Raw genomic sequence first — 14596 nt, 5'->3', positions numbered from 1 at the left:
TTAAATTTAATTTTTGAAATAAGATAGGAAAAAAATTTTGAAATAAAAATTTGAATTTTTAAAAGGAAAATTCGAAAATCCAATTAAAAACAATAAAATGATACCAAACTTAAAATTTTTAGATCAAAACGAAGAAAACAACTAAGAACAACTTGAAGGTCAAGATGAACACATAACAAATTTTTTTTTGAAAAATTTTTAATAACCAAATAAAAACCAATAACCTCTTAATTTACGAAAAAGCAAAAATAAAAACAAAAATAAAAACAAATAAACAAGCAAATATTTACAATAACTAATAATAAGGCACACGTTTGCAAATTCCCCGGCAACGGCGCCATTTTGATGAGAGAACTTTTGCGTGGTCTAGAAATTTGCGGATAAATCCTCGTTGCAAGTATAGTTTCTAAACCTTCAAAAGTCCTTTCACACAAATGTTTTGGTTGTTACAAGTAACAAACCCCTAAATAAATTGATAACCGAAGTATTCAAATCTCGGGTCGTCTTCTCAAGGAATTGCAGGGAGGTATGTTCTTATTATTGGTTATGAGTCTTGTAAATTAGGGGTTTTAGAAAGTAAGGAAGCAGTATGTTGAATGATAAGAAAAATAAAATAATAATAATAAAATAAACTCTTGGCAAGGTATTATAACTGGAAGTCCTATCCTGGTTATCCTTATCAACTGTAATGAGAATTGGATTTTTCTCCCACTTTGTTAACCTCTAACTATGAAGGTAAGTTAAGTGGATGAATTAATTTTTATTCCTCAGATCCTAGTCTTTCCTTGGGAAAAGTTAGAGTTATTGGAACTCGAATTAATTCTTGAAGAATTCCAATTTTTAATCAACAATGAGTTTGATAACTCAAGAGTCACCAATTATTTAACCCAAGCCAAAAGGGAAGAAAATCTACTTGAATGAAAATAATTTGGATAAACAAAGAGCATTAATAACTTAAAGAGAGCAATCATAAGTCTAAAATACCTCAAATTATATTAAATAAAATATTCAAATCTTAACATGGATATTCATAAATTAAATTGGAAAAGTAAATAAAAGGAACATTGAACTTGGGATTGAGAGTCACTCCTAAAATTAAGAGAAATCCTAAATCCTAATCCTAAGAGAGAGGAGAGAACCTCTCTCTCTAAAAACTACATCTAAAACTAAAAATTATGAATTATGAAAGCTTGTTCATGTATGGATGCATTCCCCCACTTTATAGCCTCTAATATGTGTTTTCTGGGCCGCAAACTGGGTCGGAAATAGCCCAGAATTCGCTGGTTGCGAATTCAAACACGCTGATTTTTCGTCACTGCGACGCGTCTGCGTGGAGCACGCATTCGCGTCACCTAGCGTCATGGCAACTATGGCATATTATATATCAAATCGAAGCCCCGGACGTTAGCTTTCCAACACAACTGAAACCGCGTCGTTTGGACCTTTGTAGCTAAAGTTATAGCCGTTTGAGTGCGAAGAGGTCAGGCTGGACAGCTTAGCAATTTCTCCAACTTCTTGTATTCCTTCCACTTTTGCATGCTTCCTTTCTCTCTTGAGCCATTCCTGCCCTATAATCTCTGAAATCACCTAACACATATATCAAGGCATCTAATGGTAATAAGAGAGGATTTAAACATAGGGAACTTAAGGCCAAAGAAGCATGTTTTCAATCAAAGCACATAATTAGGAAGGCAAATGTAAAACCATGCAAATAGTATAAAAAAGTGGGTAAAGAGTTGATAAAAACCAATCAATTGAGCACAAGATAAACCATGAAATAGTGGTTTATCACTACGTATCAAATTTTTGGCACCGTTGCCGGAGAGTTGTAATGTATGATAAATAGTAAAAGTAAGTAAAGAAAGCAATTAAACAAATTTGGAGTAAAAACAATGACCAGAAAATAGTTAAGGTCTCGGAGATGTTTATTTTTACGGATTAAGACTCCTTACCAACTATTTTAACAATGAGTGATTCATTCCATGGCAAACCATATGTAATTAAAACCTAATCTCTTAGCGAATTAATCTCCTCTAATCTTTATCAAAAGCCACTCTCATGGTTATTCAATTCAGATCAGAGGGTGAAGTTCAGAAGTTTAGCACCACAAAAACCTCAATTACCTAAAGCTAAACAGATTTTATGTCACATATCTAATTAGCTTAGGTAAATTGCAGTTTAGGAGGAGTGTTTTCAAACTGTAGCTCAAGCGAGATAGCTCTCTCGAGAATCACAAGAAGTCATGTAGAATAAGGGGTCATACTCTCATTCCACCCCAGATTCAAAAGATTACGAACGAAAACAACACCTTAGAATTGAATCAGACATTAATTAAAATAGAAGAATAATAACCTTAATCGATATAAATAAACAGAGCTTCTAACCTTAACTAGGAGGTTTAGTTGCTCATAGCTTTACAAAGAAAATTGGTTTCTGAAAGATGTGGAAGAGGAAGATCAGATGTCCCCTAAAACCTAAGTGATCTCCTTTTTAAATACTAAATGCTAAATGATGAACCACTATTTTATGACTTATTTTGGATCAAATCGAGTTGATTTTATCAACTTTTCTGACACTTATTCATGTAAATTGCATGTTTTTAAGTTTCCTTCCTAATTTTGTGCTATGATTGAAAACATGCTTCCTAGGCCTTTAAATCGCTAATTTTTAATCCTCTGTTATTATCATTCGATGCCTTGATATGTGCGTTAAGTGATTACATGATTTATAGAGCAGGAATGGCATAGAGGATGAAGAGGAAGCATGCAAAAGTGGAAGGAACACAAGAATTTGAAGATTTGTGAAGCTGGAAGCGACGCACGCACATGGCTGAAGTGTACGCATGATCAAGCAATCTTCCAAGCGACGCGTACGCATGACTGATGGATCTTGAATTTGTACTCTTTTCAATTTCATTAGTACTCTTTTCAATTTCATTACTTGAATTCATGTTTGGATCTTGTTACTATTGAATTTTGTTAATGCATTGAGTTATTTCCATATTTATTATTATTGCTTATTTTGTTCTTGTTAATTATTTTCCTAGTTTTTATCATGTCTTTTATCTTTGCTCACCAAGTGTTCAAAAAAATGTCATCCATGATAATGGAGTAGATTTCCTTGCTTGGTTTGGGGTTGAGTAATTGGAGTCACTTGAATTGTTATATTCAAGTGTTGATTGGTAATTGAAGGTTGCTAATTAGCTTGAACGTCGCCAACTCTGGTTCTTCTCTACGAAGTGACTAGGACTTGTGAGCTAAAGTTGATTGTTTCACTTGACTTTCCTTCAATCATTAGAGGATAACTAAGTGAGAGCAACGAGCTTTTACCATCACACTTGGGGAAAGACAATAAGGATAGAAATTCCGATTCTCACCCCTAACCAAGACCTTTTATATTGATTATTTTACAACTCTTGCTAGTTATCTATTGCTTTAAATTCTAGTTATTTATTTTTCTTTTTTTCAACTTCGAAAATCTCAAGGAAATCCTAACCAATAAATTGCATCTTGTGTCAAATCCTAAGGAAATGACTCGGGAATCTACTCCCGATTATTAATTTTAATTGTGACACACGTTTTAACTCTAACTAATGAAAATCTCGTCGGTTGAGACTATGCTGTGCGACTTGATTTGGAAAAACCCTTTTGGTAATTTTTGACCGACATTTATCCGCTTGTCAAGTTTTTGGCGCCGTTGCCGGGGAGTTGCATATGTGTGCCTTATTATTGATTGGTGTAAATATATTTATATTTGCATAATTGCATCTTTTATTTGTGTGATTTTTGGTTATTAGTAGTATTTATTTGTATTTTGCTTAATATATTTTGTCGCCATGAGCTCTATGTTTCTTTTATTGAATGACGCATTCATTATTGGATCCGAGCTTAGCCCCATTTGATCCTGAAATCGAAAGAACCGTTTCACATATTAGGTGAGCTCGGTGTCGGTTAGCTTCCGAGGGTGGTGAAGGGTGATGACATGTCATCATGTCATGTTTTCCTATGCTTTTTCATACAAGAAATTGATGATTAGTGCCTAAATATTGAATGCTTTTATGCTTAAATGGTATATTTCCTTGATCTTTTGATTTTATAAATTTTGTAGGAAATAAGTGGAAAAAGAAGCAAAATAGCACAAAATCAGTTCAAAAGAAGAAAAGAAGGATTTTGGGACACACTTTGAAGTTGAGCACACTTTGGAACCTTAGGTCACGCTTTTAAAAGCGTGGCCCATGACCATGAAGCCTTGGCATATGCATTAATGCTTATGCATGCATTAATAATTAATAACCATGCTATTTCATTATTATGAATTATCATGCATTAATGCTTATGTATGCATGCATTTAATTATTTATGCAATGCATGAATGCATTAGCATTATTAACTAAGGCCAATGCAAGCATGCACGTAATGCATTATGAATTAAAGCATGCATGCATACAATGAATTGGCAACGGCATTACTAAGTAAATTAAAGCATGCATTTCATTATTAATGCCGTTAAAGCCAATTGGCCAAAGAACATATCATGCTTTAACGTTAATGCATTAGCATTTAATTAATAAAACCAATGAAAGAATGAATGAACTCTTTATTAGTAATGTCCAATTGGAAAATCAAGCTAAGTAATTGGCATTACTAATAAAGCCAATGAAAGTTGGGCAGCAAGCGTTCAAAGTGAGCGTTCATTAAAGTAAGCGTTACGCTCACTAAATTTAACTTTTTCGGGCATATTTGCCAATGAAGCAAGGCTAGGCAAGGAAGGCACGAACGTAGCACTCAACAAGCCACGCACCAGGAACGTTCACTTAAGTGAACGTGAAGTTCAGTCAATGAACGCTAGTGGAGGCAAGCGCTTAACCAAGAAGCCACGTTCAAAGAGTGAACGTAGCGTTCAAAGAGTGAACACTAGGCAAGAAAAGCTTGGCAAAGGAAAACGCAATGCTAGTGAACGGGGCGCTCAAATTACTCAACAGAACGCTCCACTAGAGCATCACCAAGTCCACCCGGATCCACTTCTTCAAAGCCAAACCAAAAAGCTGCAACTCTGGCTCAATTAATCCCAATTCAAGCCCATTGACACACTAAAGCAAGTAAAACCCATGGACATCACTCAAAGGCACAAGAAAAAGCTAGATTAGGAATTTCATTTAAATTGTAATTTGTTTTCAATTTCATTTTCATTTTGTAAAGCCTATATAAAGGCATCAATTTCATTTCATTAAGAAGGCTGGCTCTGCTAGAGAGTAATAGGAGTAGGAGTAGGAGTAGAATAGAAAGCTCTCTTTGATACACTTTTATTTTCTGCACTCTCTACAATTCAGTTACATTGAATACAATTTAGTTTATGCAATTTACATCTTCCTGCAATTCTGTTCTTCTGCACTTTTACCTTTTCATTTCCCTTGAGCTTGATTTACTTTTTTGCAAATTTATATTCTGTAACTTTACATTTGAGCTTGCCATGATCTGATTTACTCTTCCTGCAAGTTTAATTTTCTGTAATTGCTCTAAGTCATGATTTACTGCTTCATTTAATTCCCTGCACCCAATTCCCTTTACATTTACTGTAATTTACTTTTCTTGCTTTTTAAGCTTCTACCAATTTAAGCTTCTGTTTAATTTACATTCTGCAATTTATAATTTCAGCAATTTCCTTTCTGTTGATTACATTTCACTTAATTTACCAATGCTAGCTTGACTAAACTAATCACCTCACTAAAGTTGCTTTATCCATCAATTCCTGTGGGATCGACCTCACTCTTGTGAGTTATTACTACTTGATGTGACCTGGTATACTTGCCGGCGAGTTTGTGTGGAAATCTAATTTTTCCTCATCAAGTTTTTGGCGCCGTTGCCAGGGATTGATATAGATCGACAATGATTAAGTGGGTGAGAAGTCTAGATTAAGCATTTTCTTTGTTTTTGTTCTCTGTTCTAAGCTGATAGCAAGGTGTTTGAGTTATTGCCTCATTAAGAAATTCTTCTCTGAGACATGAATTTCAATTTTCATTGCTGGTGTTTTACAAAATTCAAATGGAGTTCAACTCATCTTGTGATCAAAAAAATTTTATGGGATATTACCCACCATCACCAATTTCCAATGATGGCTGGGAATATCACCAACAAGTTATAGATCCTGAGCACTCCAATCCATGGAGATATGTCTCAGAACCACAAGATGAGTAAGAGAATCATATGGGATATTTCCCACCACCACCAATTGATTCAAGTCATTATGATGGCTGAGAGTATCACCAAGAAAAGATAAATGATGAAGCAATTCACATCAGATATGATCCAAAACCACAAGATGATTTATGTCATTACCCCCATGGTGTCTGGGCATATCAGCAGGAATGTGAACAATCAAGTGAAAGAAATCTCCTCCCAGAGCCACAAAGTGAATCATACTGTTATGACACTAATACATACTATGGCTGGGAAGGAAATTTTAATGCTTCATATGATACTCCTCAAGAAACATCTGTGCTTTCAATAAATTCATGCAAAATTGTCCCCCGATGCCACAAGATGATCTATACTGTGAAGAATTCAACAATTCTTCAAATTATGCTTGGGAGGATCAAAACCAGAAAGCATTCGACAGTTCATACTCCACTTATCAAGAGCCATCATCACTTGAGTAAACCTTCAATTCATTCATGCAAAATTGTCCAACCCCACCTCCCAGTTTCTCATGTGAAAATTCTTCATCACTTGATGATACCTCAACACAAGGTTTCCTTAACGATCCATACCAACCACAAAATTCATTTCATAACTCACAAGATTCATTCCATACCACTCAAAACAACCTCACCATAACATATCCATATCCACAAAATTTCTCTCAACCTTCATCTTTTGAGCTAGTGTCTGAGGATCCCCTTCAAAAGTCCAGGGAATTATTGGAAAGGCAAGAACAACTCCTGGAAGAACAAAAACAATTCCAGACAGAGCAAGAGATCCTCTTCAAGAAGATAGATGGGCACTTAGAGAAAATGAGAAAACACTCAGAACTGCTAAGCAAGGAAGATGAAAACCAATTGGTGGATGTGAAGGAGGAAATGGAAGAACAAGAAGAAGAGGTCTCTGTGTCAAGTGAGTTTTCAGTAAAGAAAGAAGAGGTAGTGGAGGTAATTGAACCTGAGATTGCATATCTACAAAAGCCACTTGAGATGATAAGGGAACATGAAAACTCACAACCCTCACAAACTTCCCTGAACTAAAACATCTCAGCACTTGAATCCATAATTAAAAGATATGAAGAGGAGATGAAGAAATCTTGGGAAGAACAACAAGCCTCCTCCATGAAAGAGCTATTAAGTCAAATGTTGAGTGCAAAGGAGGAAGTGAAAGAACAAGAAAGTGAGGAAGACAATCAAGAGAAATCACACTCAATTGAAGCAGAGAAGTGCATAGATGAAGGGCTCATTGAACCACCAATTCAAAGGGCTCTTGATGAAGAAAACACTCCAACAATCACACAACCACTAACTCTTAACATCCAAGAAGTGAAGGCAACTAACAAGAGCACCGATTCTACTCCTGATCCAGCAAGCAAGCCCAATCAAGCCATTAACAAAAGGAAGCTTGCTGAGGAGAGACCAAGACAGGGGACAATAGCTAAATCTTCTCCCCCCTTGAGGTCATTCCTCTTAACAAACTAGAAGAAGAGGAAGAAAGTGAAGAACATGTTAACCGTAGGTAACATTTCTTTTCTTTGCTTTGTTTACTTTCTCTGTCTGCTTTGTTTAATTTCAATAAATTGGCATATGATTACATTCTAAGTTTGGTGTTGCCTTGCAACAATTTATTTTCAATCCTTATGGATGATTGCATCAAATCAAAAATAAAAGTGTCACACTAAGATTCTAAGTTTGGTGTGCCACTTATTCAGCAACACTACTTGTCTGCATAATCATAATGCCTTTGCAATGTTATCTTTCTTTTAGTTAGACATTTTACTATTCTCTTTGTTTTAGTTATTCCTTTGTTTTTAATGCTTTCATTTATTTTGCTCCTTAACTGTTTTTGTTAAATACCTCACTAAGAAATCCTTATTCATGACAGATTCTTTGGTTGGTGATTGTATTTAACATATAACAGTCCCCTTTGTTTAGTTTCAGTTCAAATAAATTGACATAAGATTGCATTCTAAGTTTGGTGTTACTATGCAACAAAATTTGTTTCCAATCCATACTGGATACTTGCATCAATTCTAAGTGAAAGTGTCACACTAAGTTTGGTGTGCCACTTATTTTCTTTATGCAATGTATCATGCACACCCTCTATGTTTGCAATCACAATGTCTCTGTTTCCTATGCCTTGATTGTTATCTTGAATTCTGCTTGTTTAAAACACATGTGCTACTAACATTTTATTGTGTAAGACATTCATGATCCATATTAGCCCCATAGCCATTGTTCTAATTGTTTCTTGAGGATGAGCAAGCATTCTGAGTATTGGCAAGGGAAAGGGAAGAATAAAAGGAAAAGGATAATAGTAGAGAAGGTGAATTACAAGGTTGTAAAGTTCCTTTCCTTCTCATTTGTTTCCAGCACTTTAAATTACATGATTGTCTTTATCTTCTCTATATGCATGTGTGGTATGAATAAGCATAGCTTGAATTTTGATTTGCAACATGTTGCTGTGACATTATGACTACCAACTTGAGTTTTGTGAATTCAAAAGCAATAAAGCATCATGATCATAAACAAACAAGGAATTAAAGAAGAACTTAGCATGTGTATACAAGTATTGGAAGGCTAGTATGGTTAATTGTTGCTCAATTGCATTGGATTTTATTTAATTAAAGTTTTCATCTAGGACATTTTGTGAAATCTTTGGTAATCATGAAAACCTTGAAAAAAAAAAAAGCAATTGCAATTAAGGCAAGAAAAGAAAAAGGGAAAGAATGAGAAAGCTGAAGGCTCTGAGTACTAATAACAATTTCATTGTTAAGTACTTGTGGTGTTTATGTATCAAGCAAAAAGCTTGAAAACAAAACACTTAGAGTCAAGGTTAGGCTCAAGTGCAAATGCACTCCCTCAAAGCTCAAGGCTCTAAGCATCAATGATTAAAAAGTCAAGAAAAGAAACAAATGAGCTTAATGAAGTCCTCTAATTAAATGCTTGTGGTGCTTGTGTATCAAGTGGTAATACTTGAAAACAAATCATTTAGAGTCGTAGCTTTGTTATCAACTCATGGGACAAAGCACCCAAAAGGAGAAGCTAATAAGAGAATGAAAAGCTTGTTTCAAGGAAGAAACATAAGGAAAAGATCTCATAAAATGAGCTAGATAGAAGCATCAATCATTTACATTTCTTTTGTGATTGTAGCATGCATAAAAAAACTAGCCAACCATGAATATTGAGTTGCTATTATTCTTACCTTGGATTATCAATCTTTATTGCATGATTCTTTTCTTGCTTGGGGACAAGCAAGGTTTAAGTTTGGTGTTGTAATGACATGTCATCATGTCATGTTTTCCTATAGTTTTTCATACAAGAAATTGATGATTAGTGCCTAAATATTGAATGCTTTTGTGCTTAAGTGGTATATTTCCTTGATCTTTTGATTTTATAAATTTTGTAGGAAATAAGTGGAAAAATAAGAAAATAGCACAAAATCAGTTCAAAAGAAGAAAAAAGGATTTTAGGGCACACTTTGAAGTTGAGTGATGAGCGGATAATTTATACGCTTTTTGGCATTGTTTTTAGTATATTTTTAGTATATTTTAGTTAGTTTTATTATGTTTTTATTAGTTTTTAAATAAAAATCACATTTCTGGATTTTACTATGAGTTTGTGTGTTTTTCTGTGATTTTAGGTATTTTCTGGCTGAAATTGAGGGACCTGAGCAAAAATCTGATTCAGAAGCTGAAAAAGGACTGCAGATGCTGTTGGATTCTGACCTGCCTGCACTCGAAGTAGATTTTCTGGAGCTACAGAAGCCCAATTGGTGCGCTCTCAATTGCGTTGGAAAGTAGACATCCTGGGCTTTCCAGCAATATATAATAGTTCATAGGTTTCCCAAGATTTGATGGCCCAAACTGGTGTTCAAATTCAGCATAGAAATTCTGGTGTCAAAACGCCAGAACTGGCATAAAAGCTGGAGTTAAACGCCCAAACTGGCACAAAAGCTGGCGTTTAACTCCAAGAAAAGTCTCTACATGTGAAAGCTTCAATGCTCAGCCCAAGTACACACCAAGTGGGCCCGGAAGAAGATTTCTGCATTAATTACTTATTTCTGTAACCCTAGACTACTAGTTTTCTACAAATAGGACCTTTTGCTATTGTATTTGAGACACTTGATCATACTTTGATAGAACTTTTCAATTTTGGGAGTTGGCCTCATGGCCATGCCTAGACCCTTTTGTTCTTATGTATTTTCAACGGTAAAGTTTCTACACACCATAGATTAAGGTGTGGAGCTCTGCTGTTCCTCATGAATTAATGCAAAATACTATTGTTTTTCTATTCAACTCAAGCCTATTTCTGTTCTAAGATATCCATTCGTTCTTCAACATGATGAATGTGATGATCCGTGACACTCATCACCATTCTCACCTATGAACGTGTGCCTGACAACCACTTCCGTTCTACATGCAATCAAGCTTGAATGTGTATCTCTTGGGTTTCTAATCTAAGATTAAAACCTTCGTGGTATAGGCTAGAATCATTGGCGGTCATTCTTGAGATTCGGAAAGTCTAAACCTTATCTGTGGTATTCCGAGTAGGATCTGGGAAGGGATGACTGTGACGAGCTTCAAACTCGCGAGTGTTGGGCGTGTGACAGACGCAAAAGGATCAATGGATCCTATTCCAACACGATCGAGAACCGACAGATGATTAGCCGTGCGGTGACAGCGCATTTGGAACATTTTCACTGAGAGGACGAGAAGTAGCCATTGACAACGGTGATGCCCAACATAAAGCTTGCCATGGAAAGGAGTATGAATGATTGGTTGGAGGCAATAGGAAAGTAGAGGTTCAGAAGGAACAAAGCATCTCCATACGCTTATCTGAAATTCCTACCAATGAATTACATTAGTATCTCTATCTTATTTTATGTTTTATTCATATTTTAATTATCAATTCTCCATAACCATTTGAATCTGCCTGACTGAGATTTACAAGATGACCATAGCTTGCTTCAAGCCGACAATCTCCATGGGATCGACCCTTACTCACGTAAGGTTTATTACTTGGACGACCCAGTGCACTTGCTGGTTAGTTGTGTAGAGTTGTGATAAAGAGTTGAGATCGCAATTGTGCGTACTAAGTTGTTGGCGCCATTGATGATCACAATTTCGTGCACCAAGTTTTTGGCGTTATTGCCAGGGATTGTTCGAGTTTGGACAACTGACGGTTCATCTTGTTGCTTAGATTAGGTAATTTTATTTTATGTTTAAGCTTTTTACTTCTTATTTTCGAAAAAAATTTTCAAAAATACAAAAAAAAATTTTCTATTCTGTTTTTCAGAGTTTTTAAGAATGAATTCTAGAGTTTCATGATGATTTGTTAAAGTCTGGCTGGTTGTGAAGCCATGTCTAATTAGACCGAAGTTTCAACTTATCATTACAAGGGCTTGTTGATTTCTATCAATTTTGCTGTTGAAAGTAATGATCTGCTAAAGCTTGGCTGGCCATTGGCCATGTCTAGTGTTTTGGACCGAAGCTTTCACTGAAAGCTTGGCTGGCTAGTAAGCCATGTCTAATTCCTGGACCGGAGTTTTAGACTAACATTGCAATGATTCCTGGAATTCTCATTAAAAATTTTGAATCCCTTTATTTTCCTTTCCATATAATTTTCGAAAAATCACAAAATTTTTTTATAAAATCATAAAAATCAAAAATATTTTATGTATCTTAGTGACAATTTTTAAGTTTGGTGTCAATTGCATGTCTTTCTTCTTCTTGCATTTTTTCGAATATATGTAATATGTTCTTCATTAATCTTCAAGTTGTTCTTGATGATTCCCTTGTTTTGATATTTAAATTCTCTTGTTTTGTGTGTTTTGTTGTTTTTCATTTATTTGTTAGAGTCTCTAATATAAAAATTTCTAAGTTTGGTGTCTTGCATGCATTGTTTATCTGATCTTAGTTTTACATGACTAGTTTTATTTTATTGTTTCTCATTATTAATTTTTTTTTTAAAATTATGTCTTTTCAAGTCAATAATACAGAGAATTGAAGATTCAGAACATTCAGCAGAGGAATCACACAGAAAAAGCTGGGCGTTCAAAATGCCTAGTGAAGAAGGAAAACTGGCGTTTAAACGCCAGCCAGGGTACATGGCTGGGCGTTAAACGCCCAAAAAGGTAGCATTTTGGGCGTTAAACGCTAGAATGGATGCCATTCTGGGTGTTTAATGCCAGGAGGACACTAGAGGGAAGATTTTGTTTTTAATTCAAATCTTTTTCAAATATTCATAATTTTTCAAAATCAAATCTTTTTCAAATCAGATCTCTTCAATCATATCTTTTCAAAATCAATTTCTTTCCATTTTCTTTAAATTATTACTATTTTCAAAAATCCTTGCTACAATGAGTGATTTAATTCAAAATTTTCAAGTTGTTACTTGCCTATTAAGAAAGGATCAAAAGTTTTAATTCTAGAATCGTATCTTTTAATTTCTTGTTGGTCAAGTAATCAACTTTAATTTTAAAAACTTTCTTCTTTTAAATTTGATTCTCAATCATGTCTTTTCAATGACATCTTTTTCAAAATTAAGTTTCAACCATATCTTTTTGATTTATAATTTTAAAATCTTTTTCAAAAATCACTTAATTTCTTTCCCAATCTTAGTTTTTGATGAGCGGATATTTTATACGCTTTTTGGGGGTAATTTCATGTAGTTTTTAGCATGTTTTAGTTAGTTTTTAGTATATTTTTATTAGTTTTTAAATAAAAATCACATTTCTGGACTTTTCTATGAATTTGTGTGTTTTTCTGTGATTTCAGGTAATTTCTGGCTGAAATTAAGGGAGCTGAGCAAAAATCTAATTCAGGCTGAAAAAAGACTGCATATGTTGTTGGATTTTGACCTCCCTGCACTCGAAATGGATTTTCTGGAGCTACAGGAGTCCAAATGGCGTGCTCTCAATTGCGTTGGAAAGTAGACATCCAGGGCTTTTTGGTTTATCAACCTCCCTACACTTAAACATTAGCATGTCCTCATGCTAAGCTCAAGAGAAGCTAAAAAGATGAAGAGGAATGGTAGAATGTATGAAATGCAGCCTATCTATATGAATGCAACTACATGCAAAATGTTTCTACCTACTTGGTTAAAAATAAATAAATTCTCCAAGACAAATATAAATCAGATTCCACTAATTCAAATCATGAAAATGAAGTACAAATAGACTTGCAAGAAGAAAATAGCCCATGAAAGCAGGGAACAAGGAATTGAGCATCGAACCCTCACTGGTAGTGTATACACTCTAATCACTCAAGTGTTTTAGGTTCGATTTTCTCAATTCTCTACTAACCTTGCTTTCTAAGGCTTGCTCTTCATCTAACAATCAACATAAATTTAATGCACAAATACACAAATCAAGAGGTCTTTTAAGGGTTGTAATGGGTTAGGGTCAAGGTAGGATTGTATTTGGCCAAGTGGACTAAAATCTGAATCCTTAATTAACTTAAACTTGCCACCTAACTTTAGACAATCCATGTAATCATAATATAATAGCTAACTATCTATTAACCCTGTTTTCCATATATTCATGCATTCTAATTTCAAGTACAGTACATATGCATTGCTTTCACCACTTACTTTGGGGCATTTTGTCCCCTTTTTGCTTAATTGCTCTTTTTTTTTTCTTTTCTTTTTCTCATTTTTTCTCATTTTTTGCATATATATATATATATATATATATATATATATTTTTTTTTTTTCTCAATGCATATGATTAAATTATTGGATGCATGAATCATGTCCTAAACATTTTTTTTATTTTCAGAAAATTCTAACATACTCAATTCTCAAACCAAATGTTTTCAATCCCAATTTCCCCATACTTAATTCATGAGCACTTTCACTAGTCTAAGCTAACCAAGGATTCAAATTAAGGACATTATTATTTTTCGCTTAGAGTTAGTGATGAGTTAAAGTAAAGAACAAAGGGGTAAAATAGCTAGGCTCAAAATTGGTTTGCAATGGATAATGAAAGGTAAGGCCATATGGGTATGTAAGCTTAGTGAAACAAAGGCCCCAATCATGTAAGTGTATGCATACATTAAACAATGGAAATATAGAATTAAGCAAGACAAATATCATAATTTTAGAGAGAAAAATACACACTAAAAAAAAATTTTTGGTTGATAAAATGCAACCAATTCAAATAGGCTCAAAAATCTCACAGGTTTTGTGTGTTCGAGCTCTAAACCATGTTCAAAAATAATATCTCTTCAAACAAGTGTAACATTAAATTTTATTCAAATTAGTGAAATGCTCTAAAAGGTTTCTTGAAAAAGAAAATATTACTTCAACCAAGTGGTAAAATATGCAAAAAAATCAAACAAATATGCAATCAAACATGCAAATGCAACAATGAACAAACAAATAAAATAAAAAATTTGG

The sequence above is a fragment of the Arachis ipaensis genome, chromosome B1, assembly GCF_059453495.1.
Source record: "Arachis ipaensis isolate K30076 ecotype BB chromosome B1, ASM5945349v1, whole genome shotgun sequence".
Taxonomy (NCBI): domain Eukaryota; kingdom Viridiplantae; phylum Streptophyta; class Magnoliopsida; order Fabales; family Fabaceae; genus Arachis; species Arachis ipaensis.
This window is presented reverse-complemented; position numbering follows the sequence as displayed.